The sequence below is a fragment of the Gekko japonicus genome, unplaced genomic scaffold (genome assembly GCF_001447785.1).
Source record: "Gekko japonicus isolate JY-2015 unplaced genomic scaffold, Gekko_japonicus_V1.1 scaffold486, whole genome shotgun sequence".
In the NCBI taxonomy this organism is placed as follows: Eukaryota; Metazoa; Chordata; class Lepidosauria; order Squamata; family Gekkonidae; genus Gekko; species Gekko japonicus.
In genome coordinates this window covers 856,390-874,352 of record NW_015166437.1, presented here as the reverse complement: position 1 = coordinate 874,352, position 17,963 = coordinate 856,390, and the positions used below count along the sequence as shown (strand labels likewise).

The following is a 17,963-nucleotide window of genomic DNA, read 5'->3' as shown; positions in this document are numbered from 1 at the left end:
ATCTGGATTCAAATCTTGTTGGAATTTTTTTACTGAAATTAAAACAATTAGCAGTAGTTGACCCTAGGCATTACCACCTAGTCTTTTAGACATGGAATTTGGCTCCAAAACAACACGTTGGGTACAAAAGCAGATGGCAGATGCGCAGTCAACACAAAATGAACTGTCCAGTTGTCTTTGTTGGTTAGGGTTATGTTGAAGGCCCAAGAATTAGCACAATCAGTAGATACACCTCATGTAATACACTGGATGTTGGGCCTTCTCTGAATGGACTCTTCCAAGACATTTGGTAGGCAGCAATAAAAATGGAAGCATTGGGGTTAAGAGCAGAAGAACATAGGAAGAGCTCTGCTGGGCCATACCAAAGGTCCATCTAGCCCAGCATCATGTGTACAACACTGGCCAGTCAGATGTCTCCTGAAAACCCTCAAGCAGTGGATCAATGACTCGTGTGCTGCCACCCCTTCTGAAGCCATGAAGATGGAGGTATTGGAAAAGAACAGAGGCCAGAAACTTGGGTGGACTGGGTACAGCCAATAGAAAGCCTTTAGAAATCCCTGCATTCACAGAAAAGAAATATTGCTAATAGGAACCAGGTATATCTGACTGGAGGCATAAAGAACAATGGTATCAGCCAGAGAAATGGCATGTATAGGCCAGAACAAGAAAGGTGAAATTCTTTGGCTACTTTGGTAATTTCCAGGGTTGGGATTATGAACACAGGAACATCTTTCCTCCTCTTGAAGCAGTTTACCTTTTTGCAAGTGTACGTTGGACAAAAATGTTTGATTGTTGGTCTTGCTTCATATGAAACGATATGTAGTATTGTGTGCAGTTCTGGAGGCCTCACTTCAAAAAGGATGTGGATAGAATGGAGCAGGTGCAGAAGAGAGTGACAAAGATGATCGGGGGCCTGGAGACCAAGCCCTATGAGGAAAGGCTGAGGGTCTTGGGAACATTCAGTCTGGAGAAGAGGAGGCTGATATGATAGCTCTCTTGATAGCTCTCTTGAAGTCTTTGAAGGGCTGTCACTTAGAGGAGGGCAGGGAGCTGTTCCTTTTGGCAGCAGAGGAGAGGACTCACAATAATGGGTTTGTATTCAGGGTGGGAAGGTATCAACTGGATCTTAGGAAAAGCTTTTTGACAGTTCAAGGTGGGAGGTACCGGCTGGATCTTAGGAAAAGCTTTTTTACAGTCAGAGTGGTGCAACAGTGGAATCAGCTGTCTAGGGAGGTGGTGAGCTCTCCCTCCCTGGCAGTCTTTAAGCAGCATCTGGACAAACACTTGCCAGGGATGCTCTGGGCTGATCCAGCATTGAGCAGGAGGTTAGACTGGATGGCCTGGATGGCCCTTTCCAACCCTGATCAGGGGGTTGGACTGGATGGCTCTTTCCAACTCTGTGATTCTATGAAACGTGGGTACTGAATTACCTGTATCCCCCAGCCAGCTGGAATAAAACATTTCTCGGGAAGAAGGGTGGTGTTTGCACCTGAGCATGCAGAAGAAGATAAAGAACAAGGACGGTGCTGGTGTGGGTTGGGTCCCAGTTTTTTTAAAGGATTCTGTAGAGCTTTGTGACAGTGCTGTCATATGGACTATGATGTTCTCAGAGGGCATCTGGGAACTCTAGGACTGGGGGGCGTATATTTCATTTCCAGCCACTCTCAAGTTTCCAGGCCCTCATTCCTTAGTAACCAATTCCATCGCTTCAGAGGTCAGAGCTAACTAATCTAGACTCGTAATTCAGAAGCCTGAATCATGGAGGGTTTCTCAGAAGGTTTTTAATCTCGGGCTGGGTTGACAACATCTAAACAAAGGGGTACCTGTCTGGGTAGATAAATCAGGAGTTGGGAGTTACAGGCAGGTTGATTTGTGGTAGCGTCCACACCAATGTCCTTCAGGACGGCTACCAGGATTGGAAGGGATTTATGGCCGTTGCCCACATGATTAACACTTCAGCGGGTGAAGTGACCTTTAAATATGATCTCTCGCAAAGAAATAGTGACAGAATAAGGTCTGTGAATTTACATTCATTTTGCTAAACCCTCAGAGAGGCGAGTGTCGCAGACCGTAATGTGAATGAATGGAGTGATTTGTATGGGGGATCGCTCAGTTCAGACTGCCGTTTGCTTGCCAGTTGCAAACAGGACCACTCGAGCAGTCAGAAAACTTTTAGCATTAAAAAAAATGCTCTTTGTGCATGCAATTTCAGTGCTTCAATTCAGTTTGGAGTGTGCACCAGCACAAGGCAGGCTGCTGAATGATTAGGGATGCCAATCTCCAGAAGCTGCCTGGCGATCTCCCAGAATTACAGCTGAACTCCGGGCTACAGAGATCAATTTCCCTGGAGAAAATGGTTGCTTTGGAGAGAAACGCTATGGACTTATACGCCAGGGAGGCCCCTCCCTTCCCCAGGCTTTGCTTCCCTAATCTCCACATGTTTCCCAACCCAGAGTTGGCATCTCTATGAATGATGAATGCCATCAGCTGGCTGGAGCTGATTTTTCAAGGGCCTGTGATGTGCCTCTGATGGTTGTTATGGTCATGTGTCAGAAACTACTCAGACAGACTCCATGCTAAATGCTGCCACCATGCAGATGCAGAACTAGTGATGGTGTGTCAGTAAGGGCAACTGAAGTCAAGGATAGTGAGGGCAAATAAGAAAAATAGTGCTGAAAATAAGCATCGTTTTGGGGGGGGGACAAAAGTGTTCCTAACTGTGGCCTCCTCGCTTATTGGGGAGACTGTTTCTCCAGCTCCACGGTTCCTCCACAGAACCTCCACAGGAGGTATGATCGCTTTACTGTGTGTTAGTTTGCCCTGGGGCAAACAGCCACGCTTCCCCCCCGCAGTTTCCTGCCCGTGTGACCGGGGCCTCTGACAGGCTTATCTCTCTCATATATATAGCCACATACGCTGAACTCTCTTGCTTATATAGCCACACAGGCTGAACTCTCTTCCTCATATAGCCGCACAGGCTGAACTTTCTCTCTCATAGCCATACAGCCTAAACTAAACTTCAACTGCTTCCTCTGTCATACAGACTCTCACAAAAACTCTCCACACTTATCTCTGAGGTGATTCTGTGTTCTTGAAAAGACATCTCTCGCCCCACATTCTCAGTCATCAGGCAATCACATCACACTTATCTCCCTCTATCACTCTCCTTACATTACTGCAGTCACACTAAACATTTAAAGAAACACAGACACCAAAACATGAAATCATTACACTAACACTACCATCTATGTATGGAATATTGGTTTCCACACATTCCTCTTTCTCCCTTCATGCAGCCCTTTTTGAAGTCTGGAAATATTATTCATGGCATCACCAGACTTGCATGGTGGAATAGCTACATAAGTAGGAGAGCTGTAGAATGGAATGGGGTGCAGCGGCTTCCCTCTTTTCTGTTCCACCAGTGAACTTCTGCTGATGCAGACAGAACAGCTTCATGCCTTTTGCATTGCAACCTCCTGACTCGCACATCTGTTCTTCTGTAATCCAAGGAATGATATTTCCAGGGTTCAGGAAGGGTTCAGGGTAACAGAAAGGAAAACTTCCACACACATTCTGTTCGTAGATGGCAGGGTACAGGCCACCACAAATTATTTCTCGAAGTGCCTAACAATAACTTACCAAACAATGGTGAATGTATTAATTTCAGAGTCAAATTTCAGTTAAGCCCTGACTTGGCTAGTCTGATCTTTTCAGATCTTGGAAGTTCAGAAGGGTCAGTTCCAGTCAGTATTTGGATGGGAGGCCACCAAGGAAGTCCAGGGTTGCCATGCAGAGGCAGGCAATGGCAAACCACCTCTGAACATCTCTTGCCTTGAAAGCCCCACTAGGGGTCGCCATAGGTCAGCTGCAACTTGAGGGCAAAATTAAATAAATAAAATTAAAATTAGAGTGCATTTGGTGCAACTGTAATAATAACCTTCTTTTATGGAATGGTTGTGTTCAAAGGTATGCTACCAATAGGTATGCTATTGCATACCACTTGCGGAAGCGTTAAAATAAAATAAAAGGGGTAGTAGGCCAGTTGCTGGGGAGTGTGCTCTCTTCCCCATAACATTAGATCCCCCTGACTGGAAAACACAATAAATGACTTCACAGAGGTACTGCTGAATTCAGTTTGGTGTAGTGGTTAAGTGCACGGACTCTCATCTGGGAGAACCAGGTTTGATTTCCCACTCCTTTACATGCAGCTGCTGGCATGACCTTGGGTCAGTCATAAGTTCTTTCAGAGCTGTTCTCTCAAGAGCAGTCCTCAAAAGAGCTCTCTCAGCCCCACCTACCTCACACAGGGTGTCTGTTATGGGGAGGGGAAGGGGAAAGGGGTTGTAAGACTCTGAGACTCCTTCGGGTAGTGAAGGAGGGGTATAAATCCAATCTCTTCTCTTCATCCTTCCTGTTTTAACCAGTCTGCTTGGGATCCTCGATTTTTTAAAACAAATCCTAAAGCCAATTTTTTTTTAGCAGACTTTTGGCTCCTTGAATCAAAAGCTTCAAATGTCAGACAACTAATTTGCCGTAGCCAATGATGAGCTGTTCGTGCTTGGAAATGCCATGTTTGTATTTACTTCACTGAAAGATGCTGGGTTTCATTGAGGAGTGCGCCATCTCAAGCCAAATGCGGCACACCAGTCATCTATGGCATCCTACCAGGGACACAAGAAGCCTTCTGTTTTTCTTCTGCCGGGGAATGCCAAATCAGGGTGGTTGTAAACCTGGCTGGCCCACAATACGTGGCTTGTGGCCTCCATTTCACTTGGTGGGTTATCGGTTTTAAAGATCTGCCTTAATTCAAGAGTGGGAGGCCTTGAGATGCAAGGGCCATACTAGGAATGCGATGGAAGGGTGCGGCAGAGGTGTTAACTTGATAAGTATGAAACACTGTTGTCTTACACATCTTGAATGTATTTGGTCATTCCGAGCAAGCTGAACTCACATGAAGCTGCCTTATACTCAATCGGATCGTGTGGAAAATCTCCACCTATCTGACCTCCCTCACCTTTCCCCTCCCACTGCACCCCAGAGTTCTGCTCCAGGGAGAGACAGGGGAATCCCAGGAAAGCACAAGGGGACAACTGGAGGTCTGCGAGTGACCAGTCTACAAAAATTGGCTCACTTTCTATATGCATGAATTTGCTCCTTGATCCAAACCTCTCAGTCAGATCATTGGTCTATCCAAGCTAGTACTGTATATTCTGAGTGGCAGTGGCCTACTCTTTAGGGACTCTGAACGGTGGTCTTTCACATCACCTACTACCTGATCCTTTTAACTGGAGATGCTGGGAAAAGAAGCTGGCTCCTTGAGCATGCAAACAAGATACTCTGCCACTGAGCCATGGCCACTTCCCAAAATCGATGCCTTTTGTGGATGCTCAGAGTAAATAAGAAGAGGTGGTTCTTTGGATGCTTATATTTAGTTGGTGAATCTCAGTTTTAGGATGTACAAAGATGAATTTCTCTCTCTCTCTTCTGCTTGCCTTACCATAGAACTTGTCCAACATGGTCTCTTAACCACACAATCCTTGGAGATCAAGATAGGAACATAAGAAAAGCCTGCTGGATCAGACAAGTGGTCCATCTGCTCCAGCAGTCCATCTAGTCCAGCATCCTTTTCCACAGAGTGGCCCAAACAGTTGCCCAGGAGGGCAAACAGGGAATAGAGACAGAGGCTCTCCCCTGCTGCTGCCTCCCAGCACTGCTATTCAGAGGTCTGCTGCCTCTGGACATGGAAGCTCCCTTTACTCCCCATGGATAGTAGCCAATGATGGACCTCACCTCCATGAATCTGTCTAACTCCCCTTGCTTTCAAAATCCAAACTATGGTTGAGGAAATGATATTGGCGCCACCCATTTTTTTCCTTTACAAAATCACTAGAGGTTTTTATGTGTATGGATATCAATTTTAACACCAGCATTTCTACCAGATTTTGTCAATGTAGTATTGGGAAAGGACAACAGCAGTTTCATCCAAGGTGTAGAGAAACCAGAGAAGAAACTTGTACTTTGGCCTTGATCCAGCGTTGCCATGAAATGCCTACTTGGGTGACATTTCTATTAAGTAGCAAAAGCCATTTATCTCAAGGAGAGTAGCTTACTTTCCAGGAATAGTAAATATTGTGCTGAACATAACTTATCCTTCTTGGAGAGTCACAGGAATATATGAAGCTTCCTGATAATTTATTTTATTTTATTAAACTGGGTTTCTAGCCCACCCTACCCCACAAGGAGGCTCAGAGTGGGTCTCAACAAGAATAAAATACAAAGTGCTTTCTAAAACAACTGCAACATGCAATGAATTAGAGTATTGGTCCAGCTTAGTCCATATTGTCTGTTCTGTCTGGGACTAAGCTCTGAACTGTCCTGGACAAACTAGTTTCCTGCAACTTGTTTGAGTGATTTCTTTAAAAATATTCATATCTCAGTCTATGCGAATGAATCTGCTCAAAATCGCTAATGCAATCCTTGAGGTCCTATCAGTGGAAACACCCTGGGGGCACGAAATCTTTTTGCATGTGCTGTACCATGGGCCATGAGTCCTCTGCACAGGGTCACTGCCCTCTCTATTTGGACAGCTGCAGCAGTTACAAAATGTAGCAGTCAATTGTTAGCATTCATGGCAACCTGGCTGTACACATATAGAGTGCAGCCAATGTGTGGTTATGACGGATGAAGAGAGGTCTGAATCCGTGTTGTGTTGTTCTGGCAAATTTGCAAGGCCATAAGATACTGAATAAATAAGGTCCACAGGTAATTGTGGCACAAAGGCAGAAAAGGGTAGTTGGTAGCTATGGCTGCAGGTAGTTAAGGCTGAGCCAGGCAATCAGGACCTGGGACAGCTCCCAAGTCCAATGGAAATAGCTCCAAGGGAGCTCCTCTGGGATGTGACACATGAACAGCTCCGTTGACCCCAAAGTTTCCCCATGCAGATGTAGGAAGATGGGTCATGATTGGTTACCTCTCAGAGACACTGTATATTGGGTTGCATCTTGGTTGACTCAGAGCTATTCCTGTTCTTCAAAGCAAATGTTTCAGAACTATAATTTTACCATTCCAACGTTATTGTATAAAGAAAATTGGAATTCTTAAGGTCACCTTAAAAGTAGTGTGATCTCATCAAACAGTTAAGTGCTTGATTTCAATACAGATACACCTAACTTTCTGTTGAGTTTTTTCTTCAAAAATTTATAATTTTGTCCAATTATATTTTTTTTATCATTGCAATGTGTTTCCAAGGCAATACTGTTATTAATTTTCATGAGGACCAGAAACATACTGAAGAAGTTTACAAGTTTACATTCTCATGATTATCCCTCACCAGTATTGACAGTTGGTGCTGAATGTGAAAATACATTTGCACAGATAATAAAAAAAAATACTAAAATTGTAAATACCGGCCATTAACTGTGTGCAAATATTAATAGATGCTTTTAAAGGCAATTTTCATGAAGGATTTCTAGGCTGTTTTAATGGCCCTTTTTAAATTACACAAGTGTTGGAGGAAAGTGTTATGTTTTTAACAGAGCATTCCTAATGTGTATCTAACTTTTTATGTATGTACAGTGCTTAGGAGACTTGGGGTGCCTTTACACATTGTAATGATGAATCACACAATTAATGAAAGCAATGAATTAATTGTCTTGAACTAAATAGACTGCATCTTTGACTAGGGCCAGGGTCAAGCAAACAATTCCAAATGGATTCTTGATTATTATTATTTTTCTCCCTCCAGAGTTCCATTTTGGTACTTTTTTCTTCCCCCAAAACACAAACTCTTCTTTACCTTCCCTTAAGCATATACAGACCCCTATGGATCAGTGTTCCCTCTAAGCTGAGTTAGTGTGAGCTAGCTCACCAGGGGTCGTTTCGTAGAAAAAGAGCTAGGGGAACTCATTAGCATAACTCATTAGCATATGCCACACCCCCTGACATCAGGGGCCCAGCGGTGGACCTGCAAGGCCAGTGGGAGTGCGAGGAAGCCCTGCCAAGGCCCTCCCTAGGCAGACAGGGGTGGGGAGAGGCGAGGAGGAAGCAACTTACCCTCTTTCTTCTCCTGCCTCCTCCTGGCTGAATGAGGGCTGGAAGCGGGGCGGCCGGAAGCAGGGGGCGGGGCTTCATCATGTGCCCCGCCCCCCTGCACCTCACCCGGGGGAACTGCGTTCCCCCGCGTTCCCCCCCGAAATGACCTCTGTAGCTCACAGTTTTTTAGTCTCCAGCTCACACATTGTTTTCTTAGCTCAGGAAGGATGGCTCCAGAGGAAACTATTTTATGCAGCAGCCAAATTGCTCGCTCACAACTTTAATGCCAATAGCTCACAAAGTAGAATTTCTGCTCACAAGACTCTACAGCTTAGAGGGAACATTGCTATGGATGTATTTTTGATGGCTATTGTCATCTGCTGGTCACCATCATTCCTTTGTTTGGGAAGCTGAGAAAAGCAGACATGTAATACTGAATTTAGGGGAGGGGCTGTGGTTTCGTGGTAGAGCATCTGCTCGGCATACAGAAGGTCCTGTGTTCAATCTCTGACATCTCCAGCTTAAAAGGACCAGGTGGTAGGTGATGTGAAAGACCTCTGCCTGAGATCATGGAGAGCTGCTGCCAGTCTGAGTAGATAATTCTGACCTTGACAGACCAAGATCCTGGTTCAGTATAAGGCGGCTTCGTGGGTTTATGTGAATGCTTTAGCACCGGTGCCTTGATTCTCCCCAATTTTCCATTCCGAAGAATAGTGTTTCCAAGCAATTTGATCACTGTTGATCATCCCTTGGACAACTGAGCTTCTGTGCTTCTCCCCGCCCCCATACCACTTGATTCGAATGAGAACACTGACAGTCCTGCTTCCTGTTCAAGACCTTTGTCTGCAACAATCATGAGATCCTGTTACCAGAGAAGGGTGAGAAGAAGAGGGTCCATATCTTTGGCAAGATCCCATGATCGTATACACATTCCCTTCAGGACTATCCACTGACTCCGGAACTGTGCTTTGGGGGACCCTGGGGTAGTTGAGAGGTGAGGGTGCCTATAAATGCCAGTAGAATAGGCTTCCCCTCTGATGCAGGGTATACCGGTGGGGTCACAATTTAACAGATAGATGCTATTTAATTAAGAGCTGCATGTGTTAAATACTAGCGATCAAAGCGGCAGTGGAGGATTCCAAAGGTCTGTTGGTGAAAGTGTGCTGGGATGACCAAAGCTTCAGCAACAGGGCGGCTTTGGACTTCTTGCATTGAAGAAGAAGAGGAGGAGGAGATTGGATTTATGCCCCGCCCTTCACTCAGAGCAGCTTGCAAGCTCCTTTCCTTTCCCCTCCCCACAAGAGACACCTTGTGAGGTTGGTGGGGCTGAGAGAAATTGCTCTTTTAAGGACAGCTCTGAAAGAACTATGGCTTGCCCAAGGTCATCCAGCAGGTGCAAGTGGAGGAGTGGGGAATCAAACCCAGTTCTGCCAGATTAGAGTCCACAGTCCTAACCACTACACTTCACCAAACACTACAATACACAAAGTCGGGCTCGATGGCCACTTCCAGTTCTATGATTATAAAAGAGAGTGTCTCAAAGGCAACGACTTTTTCACTGATGAAGCTGCAGAGACACAGCCAACCAAGCTGCCACTCTCTCGTCTTTACAGGCATCTGAGGTAGGAGGGTTGCCAGCCTCCAGGTGGGGCCAGGACCAATGCTCCCTCCAAGCCGTGGAGTCTTGTGAGCAAAAGTTTTACTTTATGTGCTGCTGGCATCAAAGTTGCGAGCAAGTGATTTGGCTACTACATACATTAGTTTGCTCTGAGGCCATCCTTCCTAAGACAAAAATCTGTGAGCTGGAAGCTAAAAATCTGTGAGCTAGCTCACACTAACTCATCTCAGAGGGAACACTGGCCAGGACATCTCCTTGAATGACAACTGATTTCCAGACTGCAAATATCAGTTCCCTTGGAGATATATGGTTGCTTTGGAGGGCAGACGCCATAATATGATACCCCACTGAGGCTGCTCTCCTAATTCCACCCTCTCCAGGCTCCTCCCCTAAATTTTCCGGAATTTCCCAAGCCAGAGTTGGCAACCCTAACTATGACAAACAGGGACTATAGCGGGGGGAAAGACACTTATAATGGCTAAAGAACAGGGGTAAGTGGAGGGTGGCCTTCTCTCTCATCATCATCATCTTTGGAATCTAGCTTGAGGACTGGGACAGTTGGTTCAGGTCATTGCTTATATCCTGCCAGTGACCTTGAAGAAGTGAACGAAATAGACGCAACTGTGGCCTCGGTGCCTAGGGACTGGTTCCGAATCCTTTTGCATGTGCTGTTGTCGTGCCCTGTGTTTGGCACGAAGGCACGAAAGCAGCCGCCACTGCCTCGCAGCCTTGAGGCCAGAGCAGAAAGAATCAATGAGAGGCCTCTGGCGTTGCACACTGCCGTGTATGCACCAAGGCTGTGATCAATTATGCATGGTGTGCGCTGTCAGCAGTTTTACCGTAGACGAGGAGGCTACTATCGGTACATAATATCCAAGCACGCGAGTGCACCTTTTCAAGGATTGTGGCATCTCATTCACAACGATTAGGCCTTTGACAAAGCAGGCTCTTGGCTGCAAAGGCTGGTGCTGGAATACAGCCGTGTTTGTCCGGACGATGCCTCTGGGCTCCTGTTTATTTATGGCCTCTTTTATATGGCTGTTTATTGACTCCATTTTGACCTCACCTTTCTCCCATAATTCTCCTCTCCTCTTTGTTATCCTCACAACGGCCCGGTGAGGTAGGTTGGGATGAGTGTGGCTGGCTGGACCAAGGTCACCCAGCAATGGCAGAATGGGGATTTGAACCTGGGACCCCCCAGATCTTAGTCCGACACTCTTAAGCACTACACCACACACTGGCCAATGGCTGTATTTCAGATGGTCGAGCCAGAGATACCGTGCAACCCTAGTTGCAGGGGATAGCTGTGTTGGCCTGCGGTAGAACAGACAGATCCAAGTCCAATAGCTCTTTAGAGACCCCAAGATTTTTTGGGTATAAGCTTTTTTTAGAATATTAAAATATCTATTAAATTCACCAAAAAAGCAATCTAAATGTAGAACTATCATCACATTATTGACCGGTAGATACTCCCAGGAAACCTGGGTGAAACCTAAATTTCTGTACAATTTCCGTACACTCCAGTAACAACTCATATCGATATGAGTTTACAATAACCTTACAATCTGAACCAGATTCTATCATCATTTCTACACGGAAAAACTTCATTCTGCCTCCGAAACCCAATAATGAGAGTCAAAGTTCTTTTTGAAAACTTATATCCCAAAAAACTTGTTGGTCTCTTAGGTGTTATTGGACTTGAATCTAGCAGTGCAATCCTTCTATTAGATTCACCCTTGTAAACCTCTTGACATTAATATATTTAGATCAGGATAACTCTGGTTAGGTTTCCCCTGATAGGGTTGTTCTTTAAGACAAAACATGGCTACTTAACTTTTTTTTTAATGCTTCTTTGTCTCCTGGTGACAGCTCCTATTTTTTTTTTTAAATGTTGCTTTTATCATTTGGTACTTCTCACGCCTGGGTAATTGAGATTTAAAAATGGAAATGTTCCGAGATCTCGTCTCTGTGACAATATAGGGAGGCTGTGATAACTCAATAAAGTATTAACTCGATGCAAAATATAATTATCCTACTCAGTTTAGTTCTAACAACGAACCACACACTTAAAATAATGGTAGAAAAACCAGTCTGTCATTAAAAAAGAGACAGAGTGTTTCTTGGAAAGGGGGGGGGAGATCATGAAAACGACGGCTAAGGTCTAAGTAGCGGAATGGTGAGTCTATTTTTGGAATGCTGCTGAAAAACAGCTTTAGAATGAATTTAGTCCTCTGCATGTGCATAATCTCTGTCATGGAAATGCTCACGATTTGACATCTTGAACTTGGTTTATACTTGGGGTGGGTGCCCTCTCCTGTTTACACAGGAGGCTGTTTAAGGGTGGGCGTGTGTGAAGAGGATCTGCCGCTAATATAAATTAGGAACCGCCTATTGGAATCACGATCGGCTTATAAAATAGGGTTTCACGGCTCCTTTGATCATGATATTTGCCATGCGACGGGTGCCAAAGCAGTCCCACCGTCAGCTGGGGGAAAGCAAAATGGCACAGGATCTCAGAAGCAGGCACATACCACGTCGCATTTCTTCCGAGAGCATGGGGTTGCTTCCCTAGGATCTGTGATGGCTTTGGGCCAAAATTCAGGATCTGGCTACCCACTGGTGAAATTTGGGCTGTACCACAATGGATGAAACTTGAGGATCCAAGAGCCCATTGGTGAAAAGGTCAGAATACGAGCTGTCATTGGATAATTCAAACCTTCTGTTGAAGCGAGGCCTCCAGGACTACACACAATACTCCCGGTGTGGCCTGACCAATGCAGTGTACAGCGGGACTATGACATCTTGTGATTTGGCAGTTGTGCCTCTGTTGATACACCCCAAGATCGCATTACGTCAGCAGTGGCCAAATATCTCTCCACCATATTTTCCTTAAAGAAATAAAGCTCTTCATTCACTGCTCCAGATCAAAACAGCTTGAAAGAAAGGAAAGGTTTCATCTAAGCCAGAAGATGAAGAGGAGGAGGAGGAGGAGGAGGAGGAGATTGGATTTATACCCCGCCCTTCACTTGGAGTCTCAGAGCGGCTTACAAACTCCTTTCTCTTCCCCTCCCCACAACAGACACCCTGTGAGGTGGGTGGGGCTGAGAGAACTCTGACACAAACTGCTCTTTTTCAAGGACAGCTGTGCCAGAGCTTGTGACTGACCGAAGGTCACATCAGCAGGTGCAAGTGGAGGAGTGGGGAATCAAACCCGGTTCTCCCAGATTAGAGTCCGCACACTTAACCACTACACCAAACTGGTTGTGCAAGGCCAAAGAATCTTGGGGAGCAAAAAAAACATGTGTCTCAGGGGGCAGGGGGGCAACAGCCACACTGCTGGGAACTAATTTCCCAATGATATCCATTGGCCTGTATGCTACTAACCTACTGGGCACTGTTTGAAGCCTTTCTCCAGTCTAAGGAGCCTTCCTGACAATGGGGAAGTGTGTTAGTATTTGGATGGAGACCGCTAAGGAAGCCGTGGTCCGCTACGTGGAGGCAAGCAATGGCAAACCACCTCTGTCCATCACTTGCCTTGAAAACCCTACTGGGTTGCTATTCAATTCGACTGTTACTTGACTGCACTTCCCAGCAACTCAGCAATGAGACTTGCATTTTCTCTTTGTTAGACACCAGTCATTATTTCTTGTGCCTCTCCCTGAAGCCATTTTTTTAAGCATGCAAATGCAATGGACTGTCACAGTGCCGTTCCACTTGAGAGGTTGTTACGGCTTTGAAAGGCCTGCATAGAAAAGTCCTATTCCATGAAGGCCAAGGATCTGGGAATTTGAACAGTGCCACTCACTCACGGAATAGCAAAGAAAACTGTAATGACTGCTTTCAAGATCGGTTGCATTTGACATTGGGCGAAACACACACTTAGGCAGGAGGCCACAATCACAACACCCATTAGGGCTCATTGTGTCGTACATTTTTTTGTAATGAAAAGATACGTTCTCCGGCAGCTGAATAGAATGGCACATTCATACAAGCTACAAGAAAGTATGTCGCTCTATGAATGTCGTATTGTTTGAGCAACATAGCTCTGTAGTAAATCCACAGTATCTCTGGGCAAGGGAGTATCTTTTTTGCAGTGTTCTGTTTCTTAAACACATGATTGGCTTGACTGAATCTACCCACAGGTACAGCTCCAAGCATTGATGGCAGTGGTCTGGACTCCTCTTTACGCCCTAGGTGGTAGTATGGTGTCCAGTGAGCTACATGATAGGAAGTCAGATGACATCACAGTCACGTGACAGGAAGTTGCATGGCATCATGATTCCCCCCCCTTTATTTCTTGCATGCATTGTTTAATGAGAGCCAGTTTGGTGTAGTGGTTAGGAGCGTGGACTCTAATCTGGGAGAATCAGGTTTGATTCCCCACTCCACCACATGCAGCTGCTGGCGTCATCTTGGGTCTATTACAAGTTCCTTCAGAGCTGTTCTCTCATGAGTAGTCCTTGAAAGAGCTCTCTCAGCTCCACCTACCTCACAGGGTGTCTGTTCTGGGGGAAAGAGATTGTAAGCTGCCCTGAAACTCTGAGTGAAGGGTGGGGTATAAATCCAAACTCCTCCTCCTCCTCCTCCATGCAGTTTGATTAGGCTTTCTACTGCAGACTCCCCTTCCTTCTGTCTTTGGAACTGAGTGATCGGATACAAGCTGGTGACTCCATAGGGGCTCTACAACCCACCTGAGGATTGATGAAAGGCCAGTCTCATAGGGCATAGCAGAGGTCCTCCTTCCCCTTTCTATGAGCACGAGTTCATGGGAACGTGTCTAGGTGCCAAGCCAGGTATACTAGGGAAAGGCAGGCCTGTGTGCCAAGGATATGTTTCTAGAGTGAACGGAGAGTTAAGGGCTGGAGGGCTTAGTGGTACAGCATCCGCTTTGCATGCAGAAAGGTCCGGTCCTGGCATCTCCAGTTAACAGGATCATGGAATAGGTGAGTGTATTATCTCCACACGAGATCCTGGCCAGCCACTGACAGTCAGAGTAGACAGTACTGATCCTGATAGACCAAGTGTCTTACTCAGGCCCTTTCTGCACTAGACCTTAAATCCTGGTTCAACCCTGTCCCCTAACTGACATTCTACACCACAAGCAAGTTCACCCCTCTAATTATCTCTGGGTATTTTTTGTTTCCACATTACATTGAGGTCACCCCAGTTTTGCCCCACACTTGTCCTGGGATAAAAGGATACTGTTATAACTAGGGATAAATGCAAGGTATTGAGGAATTTCACATTACCCTTTTTAACCCATTTTGAAGCCGTTTTTGATCCGTCGTTGAGTAAAACAGTATAGGGCTGCCATTTCACACATGGCTATCTCCTTCCGGTAAAGAGCTGGATCTGAAGCGGTTTGCCATTTCAGACTGCACCGCTTTTTCCCGCTTTTCCCCCACCGTTTTTCGCCCGCGCAGGCAATCTCCGGCTTTTTTTTTTAACGTTCACTTTAGAGCGCTATAGCGCTATAGTGCTACAACACAACACTCAATGCATTCCAATGGGATTGATATAATGCTGTTGCATCATGGCGTTATACCGTTATAGCACTATAGCACTATAGCACTATAGTGCCATGAAGCAAACATTTAAAAAAAAGTTGGAGATCACCCGTGCGGGCAAAAAACATTGAGAAAAAGCATATCAGAGCTGGGAGAGGAAACTGAAGACTACTTGGAAGCGGTTGACAGGTAAAACGCTTCAGCCCTGTTTCCTAAACGGGACAGAAGCACTTGTGTGTGAAATATATTCTGGTAGGGAACCGGTTCTAAAACGGTTCTGTCTGAAATGACAGACCAGAAACTGTTTGAGAACCGTTCTGGATTACATCATCTGTCTGAAATTCCTCAGTGTGTTGCGAGTTTAACTCTTATAAAACCAGGGATGAGATCCAAGTGCGGAAAGGACTTCAGTGTAAGCCAGATCTCTGTGTTCATGTGGATGGGGATATGTTGGGTCCACATAGGCCTCTCGATCCTAATATAACAAATGGATGCCCTGAGTGTCCCTGAGTGTATATTCCAGGGCAGAACATTGCTCCCTACACCGATCCCTCCATGCATTGCATCCATTGCTGAACTGAGCAGTTCGACAGGAAGGGAAAATGAAAAGAAGGAAACAGGTATAAACAGATTACATACTTCTTCCTTTGTCTAATTAAATGACCTTTTTCATTAAGTCAATGAAGGACATTGTTCATCAACTCAGTCATTTTTAATGTGGAAGAAGTCCACAGCCGTTAGCACAAAACAATGCTGCAGTAGCAAAAAGAGTTTGGTTCTACAGTGCATGAAGACTGAAGAATCCCATTCATTAGTATGCATTTGTTGCAGTTTTTCCACATAGGTGGTTTAAATTCCGTCAAGGTCAATGACGTTTAAGCCACCTAACCATGTAAAGGAGCACAGTACATGTTTACAGTTTACTTACAGTTTCTGCTTAATCCAGAATTTTTTTTAACCAGTTTTTGATCACAAAGTGATCTGAAGACCTGTGACATGGTCCTTCCATTGAAGCAAAGCAAGCAGAAGTTCCCAAGCTAAGAACATAATAAGAGCCCTGCTGGATCAGATTAATGGTCCATCTAGACCAGCGTCCTGTCTCACACAGTGCCCTACCAGTTCCCCTGGAGGGCCAACAACAGGGCATAGAGGCTGAGGTCTTCTCCTGATAAAAGCATCAGAAGAGCCCTGCAGGATCAGACCAGTGGTCCATCTAGTCCACCATCCTGTCTGACACAGTGCCCAGGCAGTTCCTCTCGAGGACCAACAACACGACACAGAGGCCAAGGCCTTGCCTTGACATTGCCTCCTGGAACTGGGATTCAGAGGCTTAGTGCCTCTGAAAGTGGAGGTTCCCCTCAGTCCCCATGGCTAGTATCCTGTCTAGGAGATCTCCTGATGATTATATGCAAACCTCTCCTTGAGGGAGGAATAATCATATAGCAAATCTGTTGAAAAATAACAAATTCTCCTTTCAGTGGGGTCATAAATTATTAGTAGATTAATTAATGGAATCAAGCCTTCAGTTGACACAGACAGTAGGTTAACATAGGCCCCTGCCACACGGGGGGAAATTGATGCGGGCAAAGTGCGGCTTTTGAAAGCCGCACCAAAAGTGACACGTGGCGGCGGGATCACACAGATCCTGTGAGCCGCCGCACAGTTGCTCCCCGGCACGATCAGATACCGGGGAGAAAGCCACGGAAGGGAGCGTGAGGCCGCCGACTGCGCATGTGTGCGCATGCACAATTCGGCTGGGAGCCTCGATTGCTCCTGCAGACGGCCGCGCCGGCGATCCGATGGCCGCGCTTGCTGCGGCGTTGGTTAGTCCTACTCTTTAGCAGGTTCTTTTTTGCTGCGCATTTTCGGCCTGAAGGGCCGGATCGGGGACAGGTGTGCGCCGCTTCCCAGATGTTGCGGTTTGATCGTGCCCATTTGCTGCACCCCCGATCCATCCCTCTTCCGGCCCTAAACCTCCCGTGTGACTGGGGCCATAGTGGCCTGTACCCAACAACGCAGTTAAGAAAATTCAAATGCCTTGAAGTTTTTTTAAAAAGGGAGTGATAGTTTCCACCGATTCCCCCCTCCCACTACAGCCACTGAGCTGCCACCCCTCAAGGTTTATTTGGGGTGTGTGTGGGGGGGTGTCAGTGGACCAGGAATGGCATAGTGGTGGTGGGGGGGCTGCGGTGGGAGAAGAGAATCACCAGAAATTATCTCCACATGCTTAATAAAATGCCCTTCAGTCTTTATGTTAGTATTTTTGCATTTGTGTGTGTGTGCGCGCGCACACGCGCCCATTCCTGGAAGTCGTGGCGACCTCTGGTGACTCCTACTGGGGCATGGAGGATGTTCAGAGAAGTGGCTTGATAGCCTGCCTCTGCCTCCCAGCCCTGGTATTCTTCGGAGGTCTCCCATTCAAATACTTGCCAGGGTTAGCCCTGGTTCCAAAGGTTCTTACAATAGTGTTCCTCGCAATTCCTAAAGCAACCCATAAGTGAAAAGGGTAGCTCAGGGATTTCCAGGCACTTTATGATAAAACAGAAAGTTCTTACTATAGAGTTTCCAGTGATTCTCAGAGCTACCATTTTCACTTCTGAGTACCTCTAGGAATCACCAGAGGCTCTATAGTAAGAACTTCTCATAAGCAGATGACTTGTTTTTCTTTTGTTTTTTTTCTCTCCACCGCTTGCAGTGGGGTCTTGACATCCCTAATACTAGGCTACATGTTATACTCGACACGCCTGACACTCACTTGACAAGCACATTGTATTTTGCAATTTATAATCTCTTCAGGAAGGTTCCCT

The 17,963-nt window shown here is 45.9% G+C and overlaps 1 protein-coding gene across 1 annotated transcript in view; it reads left to right on the top strand.

The window, feature by feature from the left end:
* Positions 1 to 17,963, top strand: part of ZNF804A (zinc finger protein 804A) — a 359,904-nt gene that overhangs the window by 16,160 nt on the left and 325,781 nt on the right. The window lies entirely within an intron of this gene.